This window comes from Pistacia vera, unplaced genomic scaffold, assembly GCF_008641045.1.
Source record: "Pistacia vera cultivar Batoury unplaced genomic scaffold, PisVer_v2 Contig171, whole genome shotgun sequence".
Classification (NCBI taxonomy): domain Eukaryota; kingdom Viridiplantae; phylum Streptophyta; class Magnoliopsida; order Sapindales; family Anacardiaceae; genus Pistacia; species Pistacia vera.
In genome coordinates, this window is record NW_022195801.1 from 1,051,139 (window position 1) to 1,073,447 (window position 22,309).

Genomic DNA, 22,309 nt, shown 5'->3' on the forward strand with positions numbered 1-22,309 from the left:
AAACAAGTATATCTCATCAAAAATTTAGAATTATAAACTTACATACAGAGCATTATAGTATTAAAACAATTATTGTCTGCGAATTATAGCATCGTTTTTGTGGTCCATATACAGAAAGAAATTGATCGAATGGGGTATCTCTGTGTGTATATAGGCCAATGTATGAAAGTAAAGTGGTAGCCTAAGAATAGGTTGGTATATTAACAAAGAAAAATGGATTAGGATCATAACTTTTGCTAAAGGTTGGCCCCATTTGTTATGGCTTCATATATTAATGGCCAAGTATAGGTGGCAAATTCCTGTGGATTGCGCTGTATTTTGACTAATTTTATGTTAATGATTTCAGAGCACTATCACTACTACCATATAATTACCATTTATCAAAGACAATTTTGACAATTACCTCCACTTGGTAGTGGTTAATGGGTCCATTTACTAAAGTAATCCCTTCAATAAACAAAGAGTCTTATCTGAATAAAGCATGCTATAAATTACCAATTGGATTAATATAACATTCCCTCGATGAATCATCAAATGGACAATCCCTTGATAATTTTCACATCTCTTCTAGATTCTCATAAAATCTATCCAATATATGATTCGGCTACCCTCCGAGGGAAACTTGTGTCTTCTTAGAACAAAATGTTTCCTAAAATTAATTCAACTAAAGCATGCAAATCAATTCAAGTTTCCTAAATATACCTGAAAATATGTTTCCTCCAATTTCTACCCCTAATTCTGCCCATAACATAAGGTTTCTAGAATACACTGAAGTTCAAAAAGCTTCTCCTGCAGTTTTCACATGCTCATAATCAGAGTGCTGCTCTATAATTATAGTTTCTTCTGCAAAAAAATTCATTCTTTTTCACGCTCTCTCATTCATGGATAACCAAAACTCAGACAACGCAAGCCGAATCCGATCAAGTTGTTCTCTTCATAGATGAACCAACCAACAAAACCAGGCAAGAATCAACTGATCCGACTTTCCAAAACCCAACAAGAAACAAGAGCTTTCGGGGCCTCAGCTTTTCCAAACCCAAATCCCGTTTTGCAGAAAAAAAACTATCCTCTCCCTCTCAAATCCGAAGAACTCCAACCTTAACCCAGAAGATAACACCTCATCTGATGACGATTAAGAGTGGTTTAAGAACTTTGAATGCGAAGAAGATGGTGAAGATTACAGACAGCCAAGTTACGCAAAAGAAAGAAAAGAAAGATCAACAAGAGAGCCTTGATTGAGTCATATTGTTTCTCATCATCATGACATGTTTGATATCTCTTTAACCCTCAAATCATTCAAACATAAAGTTCAATGGGGTTGGAGTTATGGAAATGGTGCTCATGGTTATGGTTCTCTTGTGGGGGCGGCTTGTTTCCGGATGGTTGGTAGCTGCTCGTCTTTATCATTGAGCGTAATTTCATCTACGAGAAAAGGTTTTATATTTTGTTTATGGATTGCGCAAGAGCTTTCAAAATGTGCATGGCAGCATTTGCGTTAGTTTGTTATGATTATGTTTCCAAATGTTCACAACATAATTCCGTTCTCAAGAAAGTGTTTCGCACTCTTATCGCTGTGCTTTTGGCGCCACAATCTGGTTGTTAAAATAGTTTTTGGTTAAAGTTCTTGCTTCTATTTCATGTGGCGACCTTCTTCGATCGCATGAAGGAGACGGTTTTCCACCACTATATTCTTGATACTTTATCCGGGCCTCCGTTGGATGAGACCGAAATTGAAACGCCACGACTGCGGGCTCTTCATGCGTCGAAATCTATGCCGGCCAGCTGAGAAACGGTGCTACAGAACGTTTTCGAAGAAGTTCGGTCGAGGAGGATGGACATGGAGAGGCTAAAGAAACTGAGCATGCACAGCAGGGCCACGGCTGGAATGTTGAAGAGGCTACTTAAGTACGTGAGATCATCAGGATTGTCGACAATTTCTACACTGTGGATGAATTTGAGGCTGCAGAGTCGGAGATCATAGTGAATGGGAAGCAAGGACAAGTGCTCAGAGGATCTTCAAGAATGTTCAAACCAGGTGCCAGGTAAGTTTCATTAATTTGTTTGATTATTATGATGTTTCTCTACTCAATAGCTACTTTAATTTGATCATATAAACGTGGCATGCACAATGTATTGATCATCATATTCATTCACACTGGTGGTGGTAGCCGCTAGGCGTCTCTTTTAAATAGTAGCTTTTAGTTTTTTCTCTAACCTAACCCCACACACCTTTAAAATCCTGTATGAATAATTCTTGAACTTGATCAATCAGTTTTAAAATAAGTAATTGTTTAAGGACCTATCTAAAATAAATGATTGTTTAGTATCCCATGATAATTTATTTTAAATAAATGTAGAAAAGCTGAGACTTTCAAATTAACCATGAGAATTATTTATTATATGTAATCTAAACTTGGCATCTATAATATTTTAATGTTTTATTCCAAATAATGGACTTTTAACTTTCATCTTGTAACTCTAAGTCAAAATAAAAATACCAACTTAAAATAAACTATTACTAAAGATAGCGATTTCTTCATTGAAACATATTAAAGTGATCAACATCTTTAAATTTTAAACTAATAAACCATAATAGATCCAGCTTCGTGGTAGTTTATTGATGGGTTTAGGATATAATCTGTTTATATGAGGAACAGAGACCTCCAAGAACAAGATAGGAGAATTAATTGACAAAATTCTTCATTGATAACCACAATTTAGATTTAGGCTATTACATAGGAGGTGTTTGTCTGACTTATGAAAATTAGCTTATAAACACACAGTGCTTATAAACTAAATTAGTTTATAAGCATTTGAAATTTTAAGCAATTACGTGTTGGTTAAAATACTTATAAGTGACTGATAAGTAGTTGACGTGTTTGGTAAAATGTGGCTTATAGTACATTTATTATAAAATGACTAAAAAAGGTACTACATTAAATAAGGGTATACTATGGAATTTTAAAATTAAACAGGATATTGTGGTAATATACTTGGTCAAACTAACTATAAGCAGAGTGCTTATAAGTAAAAAAAAAAAAAAAAAAAAAGTACTCTTCCCCCCAACTTATTTTTTTTTTGCTTATAAGTTCAACTTATAAGCTCAAAAAAGTTATAACAAACAGTCAGCTTAATTTAGAGCTTAATAACTATTTGACCAGCTTATAAGCTTAACAAACACCCCCATAGTCTTACACTTGACCCCATGACTCCCAAAAAGACTTTAATTGCCTAATTAAAATTTAATAAGATATTCTATCTAATTATAAAAAGATAATAAGATAATCCTAATTATATCTTGAATAAGAGATAAGAGCAATAATTATAAATGATAATTATAAGAGACTTAACATAATTATCCTAATTCTAAAATAATCCTAACATTGCCTTCCCCTTCGGCTCAACCTTGTCCTCAAGGTTGCAAGGTACGACACCATCAACAACAGTTATATTGGTTCATCCTTGTGCTCATCATCATCCTCCTCCATCAGCAAGAGAAAGAACTTGGCCCTGCAGCGATGCCCAGGTTGAAAGCGCTCATCGCAATTATAGCACAAACCTTTGTTGTGCCGTTCTTGCATCTGTGCCACCGTGAGTTGCTTAATAGGCAAGGGATTCGATTGGTTTGGAGTCGTCAAAAGGGCTTGCTGTGCTAAAGGAACATTAGGAGTTGATTTACTAAGATCGCAAGATTGGGGGCCGATAGATTGAAAGTATAGGTGTAGATCCTGCAACTTGTCCTTCTGCAAGCGGGCAAGACTAATGGCATGGTTGAGGGTGTGAGGCCGGAAGGATTGCACCTCCCTTTGGATTTCTGGTTTGAGCTCTGATACAAAGCAACTTAGAAGGAACGTACTTGGAAGGCCAAAAACGTGATTAAAGAGTTCCTTAAATTCTATTTGATAAGCGACTACAGAACCTGTTTGAGTAAGTTTTGCTAACTGCCCTTGGTAATCCACAAATTTTGAAGGCCCAAAACGAACATTTAAATTCTATATGAAAGAATGCCAAGAACAGATCTGCCCATTGGAATGCATCCAGAGATTCCAAAAGAGAGCTGGCCCATCCATGTGGAAGGAAGAGATTGTCAACCGTTGCTCGGTAGGAATATTATGGTAATCAAAGAATTGCTCAGCTTTAAACCTCCAGCCATGTGAATCCATGCCATCAAAACGAGAGACTTCTAAACGAAAAGACTTGGGAAAAAAACTCCTAGAAGTTGATCCACGTCGCCCAGTCAAATCTAAAGATGATTCGCCGAAATGTTGGTTTTGCTAGTAGGTTTGATCGAACTTGTTGTGTAGAGCTGAAATCTGCAAAGTAACATCTTGAAAACCAACTGTCAAAACTTCCAATTTCTCTGTTAAAGAAGTAAGAGTCTCTGCTTGGGCAGATTGTAGGGCCGTAATTTTAGCAAGTTGCTCATCCAAAAGATGCAAATGAGTACCTTCAGCCATAACTAGAGAATGAGAGCACCAATGATAGGGTTTGAGATATGATTTGTTTATATGAGAAACAGAGACCTCTGAGAACATAAGATAAAGAGATTAATTGACAAAATTCTTCATTGATAACCACAATTTAGATTTAGGCTATTATATAGCCTTACACTTGACCTCAATAACTCCCAAAAAGACTCTAACTGCTTAATTCAAATTAATAAGATATTCTATCTAATTATGAAAAGATAATAAAATAATCCTAATTATATCCTAATAAGATAATAGCATAATTATAAATGATAATTATAAGATTTAATATAATTATAAGAGATAATTATAAGAGACTTAGCATAATTATCCTAATTCTAAAATAATCCTAACATTTATATTCTACTTTTGTTTTAGCTTTAATATTTTAATAGAGAAGAAAGCATCTTTATTGGCACTATAGAAAACAGAAAGCAAGTAGTCTTTATATTTCATACTTCATCTTCTAAACTATTTGTCACATTTTGTTTGGGTGTTTTACATAGGTTTATAGAAGTGGAAGATCTTCTAAGATACTTAAAGAAAGATGAAGTTCATACTATTTTCCCTTTATTCGAAGGAGCACTCGAAACTGGGAGGATCACTAAGTCTTCTTTTCGAAATTGGGTGGTAATTGGAATCAACATAATTCATTTTAACTTTTTAATTATTTATGGGCTTTATTTAATTTTCTGCTACTAGATCGCTTAGTATTAATCCAAATACTTTGTCCAGAAAATATTAAGAACATCCTTATTAGGGTTTTTAATATTCATCCACTTTGTTAAGAAAGTATTAAAAACACCCCTACTAGGAAGTTTTTATATTTTGTTAGGGGCTGTTTGATATTTTAAGGTTTTTTGTTTTCCCTTTAGAGAGTGATTTAAAATAATTATGGAGATGTTTTCAATATTATCTGGATAAAGTAGATGAGTTTAATACTAATAGAACTCATAGGCGGGTAAATAAAATAAATTCCTAATTTATGGTGTATTTTAAACGAAATGAAATTTTCATTCTTGCATTTGGTTATCAGGTACATGCATACATTGAGCGCAAATCTTTGGCCCATTCCTTGAATGATACAAAAACAGCAGTTCAACAACTTCACAAATTGGCTAGTGCAATTGTGATAGTAATAATTATAGTGGTGTCACTTTTGGTTTTGGGAGTGGCCACCACTAAGGTAATATTCGTGGTTACATCACAGTTGCTGCTGGTGGGATTTATGTTTCAAAACACTTGCAAAACCATCTTCGAATCCATCATTTTTGTGTTTGTCATGCACCCTTTTGATGTTGGTGATCGTTGCGTCGTTGATGGTGTACAGGTAAATTCACTATAATGTTATTTATTATTAATGTGCTGGGAGTGGGTTTATATTTAATTTAAATTGGGAAATGGAGTAGATTTGGGAAGCGCACTCACCTGGTGCAGATTCCCCATCCTTGCCCTAGTTAAATAATTTGAGGAATGAGGTCGAGAATGGTAAACAAAATCCTAAAGTGGAGTAGGGAATGGAGGAGACCTCCCACCCCATTCCCATCCCTAATGATTATGTTCATAATTTTTTCTGTTATGTTTCATGTACATGCAGATGATTGTGGAAGAAATGAACATATTGACTACAGTGTTCTTACGTTATGATATGGAGAAGATTTACTACCCCAACTCCGTTCTTCTCACAAAGCCCATCAGCAATTTCCGGAGAAGCCCTGAAATGGGAGATAGCGTTGATTTCACCATTGATGTCTCCACTCCTGCTGATGACATTAATGCAATGAAGAAAGCTATACAAGTGTAAGTGATAAATTATGTAAATATAATCATAAATCTCTTGACAGAGCTCATTGATTAATATTACAATTTATTGCTGAATGCAGATATATAGAGAGCAAGCCAAAGTACTGGAACCCAAAACACGCAGTGGTAGTGAAGGAAATTGAGAATATGGACAAGATGAATATGATATTGTGTGTTCAACACACCATGAACCATCAGAATTATGGGGAAAAGAGCAATCGACGATCAGAGTTGGTACTTGAATTGAAGAGGATATTTGAGAACCAGGGCATTAGGTATAATCTCCTGCCTCAAGAGTTACATGTCACACAAGTCAACTTGAACAATAATGGAAGATTGTTGTCTTGATGATGTAATTAATGTCTCCCTCCCTAGGTACGCATCAATGAACAATTAAGTACTAGTGTTAAAATTAGTCACTGATGGTCATTCTGTAATCAGACTTTTTTATGAAAACCCAATCAATGCACTTTATATATGTAAGACTGAGAGAATGCTTTTGTTCATGAGTAGATGATAAAGCTTGATTTATAAGTGAGATATTCCCATATATAGTCATCCTTATTAATTTTGATTCCCAAAATATTAAGGCTTTGTTTAAAGGCTAGAGTTAGTTATAAAATCACATGACTTAGCATAATTGTCTTTAGTGAAAATAAAAAAGACAAAAATAGCCTTAATACGCTAGTCTGACACTATTTAGCATGTTTTAATTAAACTGTCGAACTATATCGTTAAATGCTAGATTATTGAGTCTTGTTTAGTCTAACATTGTATATTATGAATATATCTTTTGTTATTTTATTAAGGATGTAATTGGTAAGTAATTGGATTTTACAACAAGATTAGTTCTGTAAAGGAACCTCATATTTGGGAAACTATGATTAGTGAGTAGACTATATATCTCCAAATCCCTTCATTATTCCATGATTAACATAAATGATCCAAGTCTGAATGTGAAGTAATGTGGATTATATGATTAGTTGATTGTTGTCCTCATTATTTTCAAATTAAGATTCATATTGTTGTTTTTCTTCAGTAGTACTAGCAGCAGTAGGCTTAAAATTAAGGTTGATCTTGATGTAGGGCTATATTATACCCAAGCTAAAGGCAATATCCACATCTTCCTTCTATCTCTTAAATTTGTACTAGTCAAAGTCTCAATGGTCGATGATTGATTGTTAATGGTGAATGTGCATTGAGCTATACAAATAACAAAATTAGTTAAATTGATAACATAATCATGAGCATAAACAAGAACAAGTAAAAAAAATATATATATCATTATGACATTATTCTCAAAGAAATCTCAAGTTATAACGTCACAAACACACAAAAAGACATACAATTTTTCAGATGATTAATCTCCTTTAGGATGAAAAATTTCTAAATATTTACGTCTTTATTAATCAAATACATGCTTATTTTAAAATATAATATGCAATGACCCCTTTTGGCCAAGTTATAACACATTATAAATGAATAGATTGTTCTGGTAATTTATAAAATAAAATAAAAAAACAGAGAAATTCCTAAATATCAATGAATAGATTGTTTTGGCAATTTATAAATTTTCTAACAAGAAATTAATCATCATGCCCATTATAATCATATTCCAAAAAGATTATATACAAAATGCATAAAGCAAATTCGTTTAACTATAAAACGAAAAGCAATTTAACCAAACATATCATTAGAGCCTCATAAATAATGTTTAACAGGCCCAATTAATTAGCACATACAATAGCCCATCCCAACAATAATATCATTCGGTGATCTCACGGTAGTGCTAAGTAAATGACAGACATGTGACGACAATGAATAATAACTTTCAATTCACAAACTGTTAGTTCAAGTTGTTGATCACCGTATTCATAAGGTTAATACTATATTTACCACCAAATTTTATAAACTTTTTATGATAACCCTGATGTGACAGTTTCAATTGATTATTTACAAATGGATCATGCTTGTCCAATTACGATCTGTCATATGAGGATTATAAGAAAAAGTTTGAAAGATTGAGTTGTGAACCAATCTTTATTGTATTCACAAACATAATAATAAAATCATTTTAAATCACAAAAATTAAAAGTCATACAATTAAACGATCCTAAATTAAATCACATATCTGGTAATAAAAGCCATACAATTTACACAAGATAAGATTTCACAAACTGAAAACCTTTCACATGTTATGATCACAGTTTGGCTTACAAACATTTCTTATTGGGTCTACGTCTACCCATCACATACCCCACAACTAGGCTTACACTAAATCATCACATTAAGCCTATCTTTGGTTTAAAGCCCAATTCACATGTTATGATCACAGTTTTGTTACCAATCAATTCGTTTATCGCATATTAAACATACACAATGAATGTTAGAAATATTCTAACAAGTGGAATATTAAAAGAACCAGGATATTATAATTAAGTAACAATTAAATCAAACTTCTTTTAGTTAAATTTTAATACTATATATCATTAAAACTTTCATGCAATAATGTAAAATTCATAGCAACTTGTAATATACAACTTCTTTTAGTTTCATAAAATATAATGCAAGCTATAAATAATTTGATCGATAATTCTTCGATGCGATTGGGAAGGTCATCAATAGAATGTAGGGATGTCAATTTTCTAGGCTAATTCAGGTTTGTTCTGGTCTAGACTAGGCCCAAATATTCACTCAGACATATGAATATTTGAGATTTTTATAAAAGAGGATATAGGCTTGAGAGTTAACTTGTCGAACCTCCTTAAAAATCCTTCTTGCATCTTTATTTTCAATTCACTTGCTGATTATTTATAATCACGCAACCATTGGTTCTGATTCCATCGAGGTTAATCGGATCACTCTAGTTATGCCAGATTTCGTAACAATATTTTTTGCGGTAAAATGAGGGCACCCCCTTGACAATCCCAGTCATCGCAACCACCACAGCCACCGTTCGACAGTAATGGTACGTACAAAAAGCACCAGAAGTGCAACTGTCGGCAATGAAGAAATTGAAAATCAAGAAATCAACTAACGAGTCGCACAAACTCGCCCACCGTTGATCCTAGTGCCACCGCCTGTGAATTAGCGGGAGGCAGGCACTTCCAATCTCAAGAATGCCTAGATGATGGACATGTTGCACACAAGACATTACTCTGAGTATATAACATGACATAGATGATGGATCCAACAACGGAAGCATATGGAATCCTGTTCATCTTATCTCTCTTTTTGGGTGTTTTAGGACACATGTCCTTCGAGAGATAAATACCATGTGACATAGGAAGAAACCATTTCTTGGATTCTTCCATGTTGAATCTCTTTAGAACCTTGTCAATGTATGTACTCTGACTTAGGCCAAGCAACCTTCGTGATCTATTTCGATAGATCTTAATACTAATGATGTAGGCTGCTTCTCCTAAGTCCTTCATGGAGAAGTACTTGGATAACCAAGTCTTTACCTTCTACAAGTTTGGTATATCATTTCCAATTAGTAATATGTCATTAACATACAATACTAGGAATACCACTACACTCCTACTAAACTCCTTATATTCATAAGGCCCATATTTGTTTTTGATGAAACCAAATTCTTTTATGGCTTCATCAAAATGAATATTCCAACTCCTTGATGCCTACTTAAGTCTACATATGGACCTTTGCAACTTGTGTACAATACTAGGAATGCCACTACGCTCCCATTGAACTTGTTATATTCACAAGGCCCATCTTCGTTTTTGATGAAACCACATTCTTTTATGGCTTTGTCAAAATGAATATTCCAACTCTTTGATGCCTACTTAAGTCCGTATATAGACCTTTGCTACTTGCATACCTTTTCTACTTTTCCTTCAAGAACGAAATCATTGAGTTGTGCCATATAGACAACCTCTACAAGGTTTCCGTTCAGAAAAGCAGTTTTGACATCCATTTGCCAAATCTTGGAATCATGGTATGCAGTTATTGCAAGCAAAATCCAAATAGACTTTAGCATTGCTACTGGTGAAAAGGTTTCATCATAGTCTATACTATGCTTTTGTTTGAAACCTTTAGCAACCAGTCATACTTTATGGGTATGCATGTTACCATCCATGTCACTCTTTTTCTTAAAGACCCATTTACACCCTATGAGTTTGACCCCTTTAGGTAGCTCTACCAGAGTCCATACTTGGTTTTGGTACATGAAGTCTATTTTAGATTTAATGGCTTCTAGCCATTTAGCGGAATTTAGACCTGATACAACGTCATCCTGATAACCAAGTATGTCACTGTACTGAGTCACAAGAAAACCATATCTCTCGAGCTCATGACGTACTTTCATAGACCTACGCAACTCTTGTATAGTTTGAGGTGGTTCACTTTGTTCCACAATATGTGGAGTAACCTCCTCTCGATGTTTCTCTATCTCAGGTGATACATCATCTTGTCCCTTATCTGTTGTATCTTGTGGAATCTGAACTTTAACGAGTTCAACCTTCTACACTCTGGCTCCATTTCCAATGCATAAGTCCACATCTCCTCAACCAAGCGATCTGCTCTGCTACAATCCCTACAAATTAGTATAAATGTGAGAACCACATCCCATGTCAATAACCCAAGATGTAACAGAAGATAAATTAATCTCAATAATATACATAATCTTGGAAGAAGAGGCATCATTCTTCTTGCTTGCTAGGAAGGCCTTGTAGTGTTTCTTCCAATGGCCAGGTTTGCCATAGTGAAAGAAAACCACCTTCCTATCCTTGCTAACCTCACCATTAGACTTCTCAAAATCATGTTCTGTAGCTTCTAGCATATCGATAAGGTCCGAAAGGGACTTCTCTATTTTGTTCTTATTTGAAATCCAATATGAATTGAGAAAGTGTATTTGTCAAGGACTGGAAAACCAAAGTATGTAACTAAGTGATCGTCCATACAAACACCCAAAAGTTCTAGCGTCTCAATGTACTCAACAATCTTGTGTACATGAGGCCCGACTTTAGTACCCTTCTCCATCGTGTAACTAAATAGTTGTTTTGTTACCTTGTACCTTTTGCTCCGACGAAGGAAAAAAATTATGGTAGATGGATCCATATTTTCAAACTACCTCTGCAGTTCAGGTGCCATCGATGCTAGCATGATGTACTTAATAAGGTTAATATTAGCATCATCTAGACGTCTTTGATAAACGTCTTGCTGTTGGTGAGTGAGATCAACATCACATTCTAGAACCATAGCTTGATTGATGGTATATAGCTTTCTCTTTGACTACAATATAATCCAAAGATTTTTACACCAGTCCAGGAAATTATTACCATATAACTTGTTCTCTTTCTTTATCATAGATTGCAATGTTAGGGAGGAATTTGTCATTTTTGTATGTGATTCTACAAGTGCAAAATAAATAGAGTTAATATCATATTATATGAATATAATTAATAAGGTCTTTAGTCAATTAAACGCTTCCACTATTTTACTCAAGATTTAATAGCACTCACTATTAAACTTGGGAAGGCCCGTTGGTCTTCCTAGTGGGCCAAGATCCCTTCAATTCCATTTTAAACCTTCACTGATATGAATGAGCCAAAATGGGTTGATTTAGGTAGGTCAACAAACTCAATTTATATCAACTAATGGCACTAACCATTAATCCCCAAATATAAATTGGGCCAACAAACCAATGGCACCAACCATTGTCCTCAAGTGTAACTCTTGGATCAATAGAGTAGAATATGTCAACACATGCATCATTTGATTGCACTTCTCTACTACGCCTCTTGTATGTTTTTCAACATTTGTTAATGCGAACAAGCAAAACTACTAGTTTAGTCTTAACCCAACACTATTAAGGAAAAACTCCAACGCGACTTAACCTATCACTAGTAGAAGTGTATCCTTCTCTGGTGCGAGCAAGGTCACGACGAATAGTGGTTTGGCTAAGCCCATTGTGTTGGAAGGTGTAAAATAGACTTAATATCTCTAATGAGGGTTTTTGTTTTTGGTCTCATCAATTTATTATCTTTATTAACGTTTTATAGTCATAACATCCACCCTTAGCATGCATAATAAGCAATAAAGATAAATGTGTTGGTGCACTACCTTAACCAAAACCAATTTCCTTGAGCCTAGAGGATTCAGTAAGTCAACCTAGGTAAAAGAAATATAAAAGAATCTTCATTTCGCCTTCTTTACTCAAACACTTCTTCTTCTCGATCATTACAAGATTCAAAATAAAATTCTAATCTAATTTTATATAATTAAAAAGAAACATCGAGTTACATTCAAGGGGAGTAAGATGAGAGAAATAAGTTACAATAGGATAGGAGGTAGGGCATGGCAAGTGAGCCCTATTTAAAAATTACAAATTCTTAAATAAAATTCTAATACTAGGTTCAAGGCCAATGCACCGAACACTATGCAAATTCACATATAAGAATAAGCGTATAAATAATCAAAATTAAAATTTTGATTGGGTTGGTAAATTACAAGTTACCCTTTGATATTTTTCTTTAAACCCAATAAGTTCTAAATTTCGCACTTTAGATCCTGTTGTTGGATTCTACTCAATTGGGTCCCCAGTTTGAATAGATTCCAAACAAAAAAATATTAAAGGGTTTTGTTAGACAATGTTAATATCATTTCGGTGATCCTCTTCAATCGGGGGAATCGGTCTTTTCTTTTGATCACTTAAATGACATTTAGCTAGCTTTACGCCCACTTATTGACTATTTGTCACACCCTTTTTTTTAAATCTTTCTATTGTGCAAGTAAATCCCAAGTCAAACAAATTCCTTTCTATCGCTTTAACGCTTTAGTTCACTCATGATTTTAATATAACTATAAGAGACATACCATGGATCATAAGAGGAGCATCACCAGAATGCTTTCAAAAGTCTCGCTTAAAATATAAGGCCAACATTAACTCACTAAAGTTACTGCCACAAAGCCGTTTCGTGGTAACTTGGCTTACTAAGCCGATCATTGTTGGGTGTGAAGAGTATCGTTCTTTTATGTAGAAGATCCCTCTAATTAATCGTAAAAAATTTGTGACAGTATAGTTGTTCTGTTGTCTTCGGTTGAAACATCAAATCTTACCAATCTTCCTTTTTTTTTTTTTTTTTTTTCATTATATTTACATTCGTAATGATATGACTCAGTAAACAATACCTTCTTTATTTTACTCGTTTAGTAACAACCTCTTTAGGATTGAAAAGACCTGTTTGAAAATTTTATCATCACTTTGTGACTAAATTTTAGTTGCATTTAAGTTCTTGTATTGTGGAAGCACTCGCGCCTAACACTAGTAGCCATCGTACTAATTGGTTAGGATTTTCTGCATGCATATGGTAATTTAGTGCATGGTATATGAATTTAAAATACATAATAAAAAACATCGTTCGTAGATGGGATTTCGAATGATCAATATTTTTATAACTCTACATATTTTGAATCTCAAAACCTCCATGTTGACTTGATCTGAGTTATATTAAAAATGTCCTGATAATTAATAAAAAAAATGAAACTTTTACTTATTCAATACATAACCATAAACTTTATTTATTCGTTATAGTGTAAGACACATCATATGATGGTCTAGTACAATTTAGCAATACTTGAAAGTTTCAAAGAAAGAAGAAAGAAAGAGTAAAGAGAACTTTGAAGAAAACTGCAGATCTGATAAATTGAAAATTAATTCGCGTACAGGTGTTTAGCTTCTCTTTTATATTAAGAGAAAGAGAGCTGCTCTAAACTTGCAGTAAAGTAAAAGAGTAAAGTTAAGAGTGCAACATGCTGCAATTACGCAAATGACCTTTTACTAACATTCCCCCTTAAGCCATACTGTCCCTTCTCAAAAGAACTAATTCTGATCATTTTCTGGTTAACATTCCTCCTCAATTCATACTATCTCTTCTTGGATTAATCTCAGCTCTTGCAAAAAATTCTGGACAGCAAATTCTGAACAGCAAGCAGATTCTGCAATGTTGAAAAATATTTCCTGCATTTCACTTCTTCTGGACAGCAAGCAGATTCTGCAATTCTCCAAACAATTCTGTATTTCTGCATTTCACCAACAAAAAGAAATTCTAACTCTGCATTTCATCAACAGCCAATTCTGCACACTCTGCATTTCAACAACAGCCAATTCTGCAATTTGTACAGACAATTTTGCAATTCTCCAAACAATTCTGTATTTCTGCATTTCACCAACAAAAAGAAATTCTAACTCTGCATTTCATTCAACAGCCAATTCTCACACTCTGCATTTCAAAACAGCCAATTTTGCAATTTGTACAGACAATTCTGCATTTCAACAACAACCAATTCTGCAATTTGTGCAGACAATTCTGCAACATTTAACAGCAGCTAATTCTCTGCAATATTTCAACAGCAGCTAATTCTGCAATTTGTACAGACAATTCTGCATTTCAACAACAAACAATTCTGCAATTTGTGCAGACAATTCTGCAACATTTAATAGCAGCTAATTCTACAATTCAATCATCAACCATTCAACAGCAAACAATTCTACAGTCTGCACACAATAATTGTGCGACAATTCTGCATTTCATCAACAAACAATTCTGTAATTGTGCAGACAATTCTGCATCATTTCCACAGCAGCCAATTCTACAATTCAATCCATAACCATTCAACAGCAAACAATTCTACAGCTCTGCACAGCAAAACAATATGCATTCACCAATCAATCAAACCTTCAATAGCAAACAATCAATACCCTTCAACAAACAAACAATTCTACAATTCTGCACAGCAAACAATTCTGCATCACCAATCAACGAACCCTTCAACAGCAAACAAAGGGAAACACTTCGAACTGCCAATCTGAAACTTAACATACTGCAGTTAATTCTTCTTTTTCTACTGATCGACCAATTTATCTCTGCCACATTTAATTTCATTTTCAATTCTTGAAATGAGCAGCAGATAGGGGCTTGGTTAAAATGTCAGCAATCTGAAGTTTTGAAGCACATATTGCATGAAAGTTTAGCTAGCATTGATCCATGTAGTGAGCATCAATCTCAATATGCTTTGTGCTGTGCATGAAAAATAGGATTGGCTGCCAATGCTCCAGCACTAATGTTATCACACCAGATTAACTGGTGAAGAGCTCAAGACAACTCTAACTCAGAAAATAAGCTGTCCAGCCAAGCCAGTAGTAGCTAGCTATGTGTGCGTGCTCTGTACTCAGCTTCTGTGAGGATAAAGCCACCACTTTTTGCTTCCGAGAACTCAGATCAAGTTAGGACCTAGAAAACACAGTACACACTTGTGGATCTCCGGTCATCTAAGTTACTTCCCCAATCAGCATCGGCATAGCACTCTATACTTAAGAAGCAGCTGGTCTGAATGGAACCCATGATACTGAGTCCCTTTGATGTATCTTAGCACTCTTTTACATGCCTGCCACTGAAGTTCAGAAGGTGCTTGAAGATATTGACTAAGCTTATTTACCGTAAAGCTTATGTCCGGCCGAGTTAAAGTCAAATATGTAAAGCTCCGATGGTGCTTCTATAGAGACTAGGATCCAGAAATAACTCACTGTCACCTTAAACAACTGTTTCCAACAGCCATAGGGGTTGGACACGAATGAGCATCCTGCATTTTTGTTTAACAAGAAGATCAGTGATATATTTGTCTGTTTAGGTAGAACCTTCTGAATTTCTTGTTGCTTCCAATCCCAAGAAATAAGAAACTGATCCAAGACTTTTAATGCAAACTGATGATTCCACCTTCAATAAGTTGCTGAATTGATGATGTGTTTGAACCAGTAACAAGTATGTCATCCATATAAATAGACATACAAAACCGAGAGTTATCCTTGTAGATGAACAAACTTGAGGTCAGAAATCGAGTTCACAAATTTTCTGTCCAGCAAAGCCTGCTTAAGTTTGTCAAACCAGGCCTTGGGGCTTGTTTCAGACCATAAATAGCCTTTTAAGCTTGCACACATGAAAGGGATACTGAAAACTCTCAAAACCTTCAGGTTGTTTCATAAAAAACTGTTTCACTTAGAATGCCATTGAGGAAGCATTATTGATATTAATTTGTGTATATCCCATCCTTGGAGACAGTAAGAAAAAAAATAATTCGGATAGTTGAGGGTTTGATAACGGGCTGAATGTTTCAAAGTAATCCAATCCTGGAGTTTGCTGGAAACCTTTGGCTACTATATAGCCTTATATTTTTGTAAACTCCCATCAGCATGAAACTTGGTTCTAAAGACCCATTTGTTGCCAACAATATTATAGCTGATGTTTTAGGAACTAATACCCAGTGTCATTAGCCATAAAGCATTAAACTCTTCCTGCATTGCCTTATTCCAGTCAGGATGAGCTAGTGTTCTGTTACTGTGTTTGGTTCTGAATGAGCAGGTTTTGAATGCAAAGGCAGTGGTATTTTGAGTGGTGGCTGAAAAGCATTAGTGTTAAAGGTAGCTGTAGGTTTAAACAAATTTTCGCATTGATTCCAGTCAGGATGAGCTAGTGCTTCTGTTACTGTGTTTGGTTTGAATGAGCAGGTTTTGAAATGACAAAGGCAGTGGTATTTTGAGTGGTGGCTGAAACGCATTAGTGTTAAAGGTCGTTAGGTTTAGTGTCATCAGTGTTTGGGAGGCTGCAGTGGTATGTGGAAGTACTAAGGGTTGTTGGGAGGCTGTCTTGGCTCTAGTTTGCATGGGATGGTTATGGTGGAAGAGATATGCAGCGGATGTTTTTTAGTAGAAAACTGTGATGAGTGCAAGTCAATAACAAGTGGACAGCTAGAAGCAAGTGGATAGCTAGATGAACTCATTGTGTTTTGACCTTTGAATGCCAAAGGAGAAAAAGAGGTGAGATCAACAACTAAGGACAATTTAATAAGGTTGAAGAGGATGTAGTGGGCATGCATAATGAGGTGTAGGATTAGATGATGTAAGGATTGATTGGAACAAGGAGATAAAGTAGTTGAAGAATGAATGAAGGAGAAGAAGATAACTTACCAATTGCTGAAGAAGATTGGTGGAGGGCAGTTCTTGCAGGAGCAACTTGTGGCCTGTTATCAGTTACTGATGGAATGCACAAAGGAAAACTGGAGACTAAAGGATTAAGACCTGAAGAACTGAAAGATGCTGGAGAATTTTGAGGATTTTGAGAAGTGGAAGGCTTGGACACTTGAGAACCGAAACCATAAGCAAATGGAAAATTGTTTCATTAAATTGAACACTAGGTGTAATAAAGATTCAATATGAATTGAGACATTTTAACCCTTGTGAACAAGACTATAAACACAAAAACACACTTGCAGGAGTGAAAACTAACTTGTGTTTTTGAAAATCTCTCAAGTATGGAAAACAAGCACACCCAAAGACTTTAGAGTGAGTAAAGAGGTCATGACAAAACAAAGTTTGATATGGAGAGATAAAATTCGAAACTGATGTAGGTAGTCTATTTATGAGAAAAACAGCAGACCAAGGCTAACCACCAAAAATGTAAAGGCATAAATGCAGTGCAAGAAGTGTAAGGCCAGTTTCAGCAATATGGCTATGTTTTTTCAATCTTACCATTTGTTGGTGAACATAAGACAAGAGTGCCTAAAAAGTATGCCAGCATTGGTTAGGTAAGGAATTAAACCCTTGTATTCAGCTCCTGATCAATTGTAAACATTTCATCTTATAATTGAATTGTCTTTCAACCAAATGATGAAACTTAATAAAAACAGAGTGAACTTCAGCCTTAGTCTTTAAGGAAACATCCATGTAAATCTACTATAATCATCAATGAAGTGTAGTAGTATTTAAAGCTTCTAAGGAAGTGACAGGAGCTGGACCCCAAATATCACTATGAACTATTTCAAGTGGTTGATTGCTCTATTATAGGAAATAGGAAAGAATTTCTGTGTATTTTGCATTTGCAGCATCACAAAAACCTAATGAAGAGTAGAAATTAGTCTGGTTGAGGTTTTAAGTAACTTAACCAAAATTGTGTAAGATTTCTGCATGGGGATGACCAAGTCTATTGTGCCAAAGTATGAAAGAATTATCCTTAGTATTGGCGTCTTGAGAAGTTGAAGGTGTGTGAGATATTAAGTCATTGGATATGATCAGTGGTTGTGAACTCTGGAAAACTGAACCAGAACTAAGTGACTGTGTGCTTTGAGAAACTAAACCAGAATTAGATGACTGTATGGCTGAATTTCCTTAGTATTGCATTTGTGACCCTACTACTCTCTCTACGATCCTTCCCACCAGAGATACCATGACGGTTTGATGGTGTCATTGCACGACGACCATTGGAGTTCCAACCATGGTGTTAGACTGACCCAAAGGCTTTTTAATGTGGGGCTTTGAACCATATGGCCTCTTGTTTTGTAGCTAGTTGTTTTGCAGCGTTTTTGTTCCCGAGATCTACGCTTTTCCTCCGTCTCTCTTGGCGTTGCACAGTATATTGTCCAGTACATGTAAGAGGGGGCCTTGTCATAGAAAAAGGAATCCCTTTCTCCATTTCCCACAGCTTTTGTTTTTGCAGTCAAATTTTCGATTAAAGATGTTATTTGCTGACAAGAATTCGAGCTTTCTCTGCACGTGTGAGATTCTTGTGCTCCTCTACCAGCACTATATCGATTTTGATCCTTCATACTCATGGAGCACCTTTTCTTCCTCAGATGCATGCTTCCATTTCTCTACCTTGTCCAAAATATCCTTCCTGCTTAAAGCTTCCTCTTTGGCTTTTGCTATCTGACATCCATGCTTGAAGAAGATCAGACAATCAACGTACCTGAATCTATTAAGCTGATGAGAATCTGTCGCGCTGCATCACTATCTACATCCATAGAACCCCTTGTAGATTCTTCAAGCTCATTTTGCCTCTGAACACCAACTCTTTCATCTTGCTGGCTTTCGAATACTAATGGTTCAACCTCAACCTCCGTCTGCTCAAGGACATCTAGAGCAAGGCATCCTTGTCTTGAAACTTCATCAATCGAGGAAGAAGCTAAACTAGTAACATGGTCAAATTTTCTTTGCTCAACAACAGGTGTGTCCAAGAGGTTCCACAGCTTTATCAGTGCACTCCTAGACCTTGGAGCTTCGAAGCCTTTGTAGTTTTTCTTGCTTTAGGGAATAAATTGCACCAGTCAATCTGGCAAGACTGTCATTGCTGATGCTCTTTGACTGACTATGTTGGATCACTCAAGCTCGGATGATTTCATTGACCGTCTCAAAGAAATCAATTGATACACAGTGACAGCTCATGAATAGTATTGATATGATTGCTAACTTTATGCAACCGAAGATTCTTCTCATTTTGTAAATCATGAAGGTGCGCCTTAAGATCCCCCAATTTCTTCAAAGTCAAATTGGAATCATCAACTTGTGGGAAGCAATAACAGACTGCCCATTCCTGCTATTTCCGCACAAATCCGAACAATCTGACAGTGGGTCTCTGAAAATTCCTTAATCTCTTTTCCTTCTTTGACCTCAAGTCCTCCAAAAAAGGTCTTATTGCAGAAATTTGCTGCTTTAGAGGGCCATTTCCCGTGAAAAGGAAGCATGTTCACCAAGGGCAACAGTAAGGTTCGCAATTTCAGCTTCAGCCTCGGCCAATGTTTGATGCAAATCAGCTTGCACTTTCTCGTTCGCTAACCTTTCTACGGTAAATATCAAGGCATTCTTGCTCAAGTTCTAAAAGCATCTTGTCCCTTTCATATCACTCTCCCCAATTTCATCCCTATTATCTGTAAATCTTGGAGGAGAGAACCGCAAGCGGGGTTGAATGGGAGTGTGAGGGGGGCATAGTTGAATTTTTTCTATTGAGTCTATCAACTCTAATGCCATGGTTGTTGATTCTGGTACTTGTAAAAGAATTTCTTTGATATGAATAAAAGAAATGTTTTTGCTAACTTTGTTCTACATCTGCCGATTCTAATGCTGACAATATTCATTGCCTTCTATGACAGACATCATTTGCATTCTGCTCATTCAGCCATACAGTCATCTAATTCTGGTTTTGTTTCTCAAAGCACACAGTCACTTAGTTCGGTTCAGTTTTCCAGAGTTCACAACCCACGATATATCATGACTTAATATCTCACACACCTTCAACTTCTCAAGACACCAATACTAAGGATATAATCTTTAATACTTTGGTACAATAGACTTGGTCATCCCCATGCAGAAATCTTACACAAAAATTTTGGTTAAGTACTTAAAACCTCAACCAAGACTAATTTCTACTCTTCATTAGGTTTTTGTGATGTTGCAAAATGGGCAAATACACAGAAATTCTTTTCCTATTTCCTATAATAGAGCAACTCAGCCACTTGAAATAGTTCATAGTGTATTTGGGGTCCAGCTCCTGTCACATTCCGTAGAAGGCTTTAAATACTACATACACTTCATTGATGATTATAGTAGATTTACATGGATGTTCTTTAAGAACTAAGGCGTGAAGTTCACTCTGTTTTTATTAAGTTCCATCATTTGGTTGAAAGACAATTCAATTATAAGATGAAATGTTTACAATCTGATCAGAGAGCTGAATACAAGGGTTTAATTCCTACCTAACCAATGCTGACATACTTTTTAGGCACTCTTGTGCTTATGTTCACCAACAAATGGTAGGAGTGAAAGAAAACATAGACATATTGCTGAAACTGGCCTACACTTCTTGCACATGCATTTATGCCTTTACATTTGGTGGTGGTAGCCTTTGAGTCTGCTGTTTTTCTCATAAATAACTACCTACATCAGTTCTGAATTTTATCTCTCATATCAAACTTTTTTGTCATGAGCTTTTACTCAACTCTTAAAGTCTTGGGTGTGCTTGTTTCCATACTTGAGAGATTTTCAAAAACACAAGTTTAGTTTCACTCCCAAGTGTGTTTTTGTGGGTTATAGTCTTGTTCACAAGGGTTATAAAGTCTCAGCTATGATCCATGAAAGTTTCAAAGAAAGAAGAAAGAAAGAGTAAAGAGAACTTTGAAGAAAACTGCAGATCTGATAATGAAAATTAATTGCGTACAGGTGTTTAGCTTCTCTTTTATTATAAGAGAAAGAGAGCTGTCTGAACTTGCAGTAAAGTAAAGAGTAAAGTTAAGAGTGCAACATGCTGCAATTACGCAAATGACCTTTACTAACAATACTAATATCAGTTAAGTTTTATATCAGAGGCAATCTGATAATAAATCGGTTAATAATTATAAATGCAAACACAATCATACTTCTGATTCTGTTGGGAAGGATCTTCTGCAGTGCAGGTTGCTCCAAGTGAATTGTGTTTCTGATAACACTCCTTTTGGCATACATAAAGATCACATGGACCCTTATGCGATACCTTTATACATCTTCTCGTCTCAACTTGAGAAACCATCAATGTTGCCGTAAAATGTTTCAGAAAAATGAAAAAGAATTGCAATATCAATTAAACTCATTTTACTTGAAAACAGTATAAATATATTACATAAACTAACAAAGTAAATAAAAAAAAATTAAACAGTATTTACCGGCAAAAAAAGAATAAGGAAGACGGCAGAAACTTGTATAGTCTTCATAATGTTTCCTTGAGTTGAAGTGGTGTAATTTTATACTTTTAGTTGAGGTGTGCAATATTTGGTTGCTGCAAGAGTTTATTGCATATAAATATAATTTATCAGCATGTGTGTGAGGACAAATTAGGTACTCAAACAGTTAATCAATTTTTATGTATGTTCAATAGATTAACTACGTTTAATTATGGGAGAGTTTTGTTTAGCTCCTCTTTTAAACAATTAATATTAGGAGCATCTCTGCTTAAGTAATATTGCTTCATTGTTCTGATTTCAATAAACAAATTTAAAGGATTTTAGTTGTTTTGTTAAAGAGTAATTATTGAATAACTGGAATAATAATCTAGAACAGATATTTACTGCACTAGCTTATGTGTTCTTTTTAATTTACGTTTGGGCTATTAATGATTTTCAACATTACATCTACGGTGAGCCAAAAAAATCCTTTAGTTAAAAGAAATAGACACTAAGAAACATTGATTCATCTTGTTGATGGATTGTAAAATGCCTCATAT

At 35.2% G+C, this 22,309-nt stretch overlaps 2 pseudogenes; one reads left to right on the forward strand and one right to left on the reverse strand.

The window, feature by feature from the left end:
- Positions 1-274: 274 nt before the first annotated feature.
- LOC116125805 lies at positions 275-6,734 on the forward strand (annotated as a pseudogene).
- An 11,690-nt stretch (positions 6,735-18,424) lies between these two features.
- On the reverse strand, positions 18,425-20,245 carry LOC116125806 (annotated as a pseudogene).
- Positions 20,246-22,309: the final 2,064 nt, after the last annotated feature.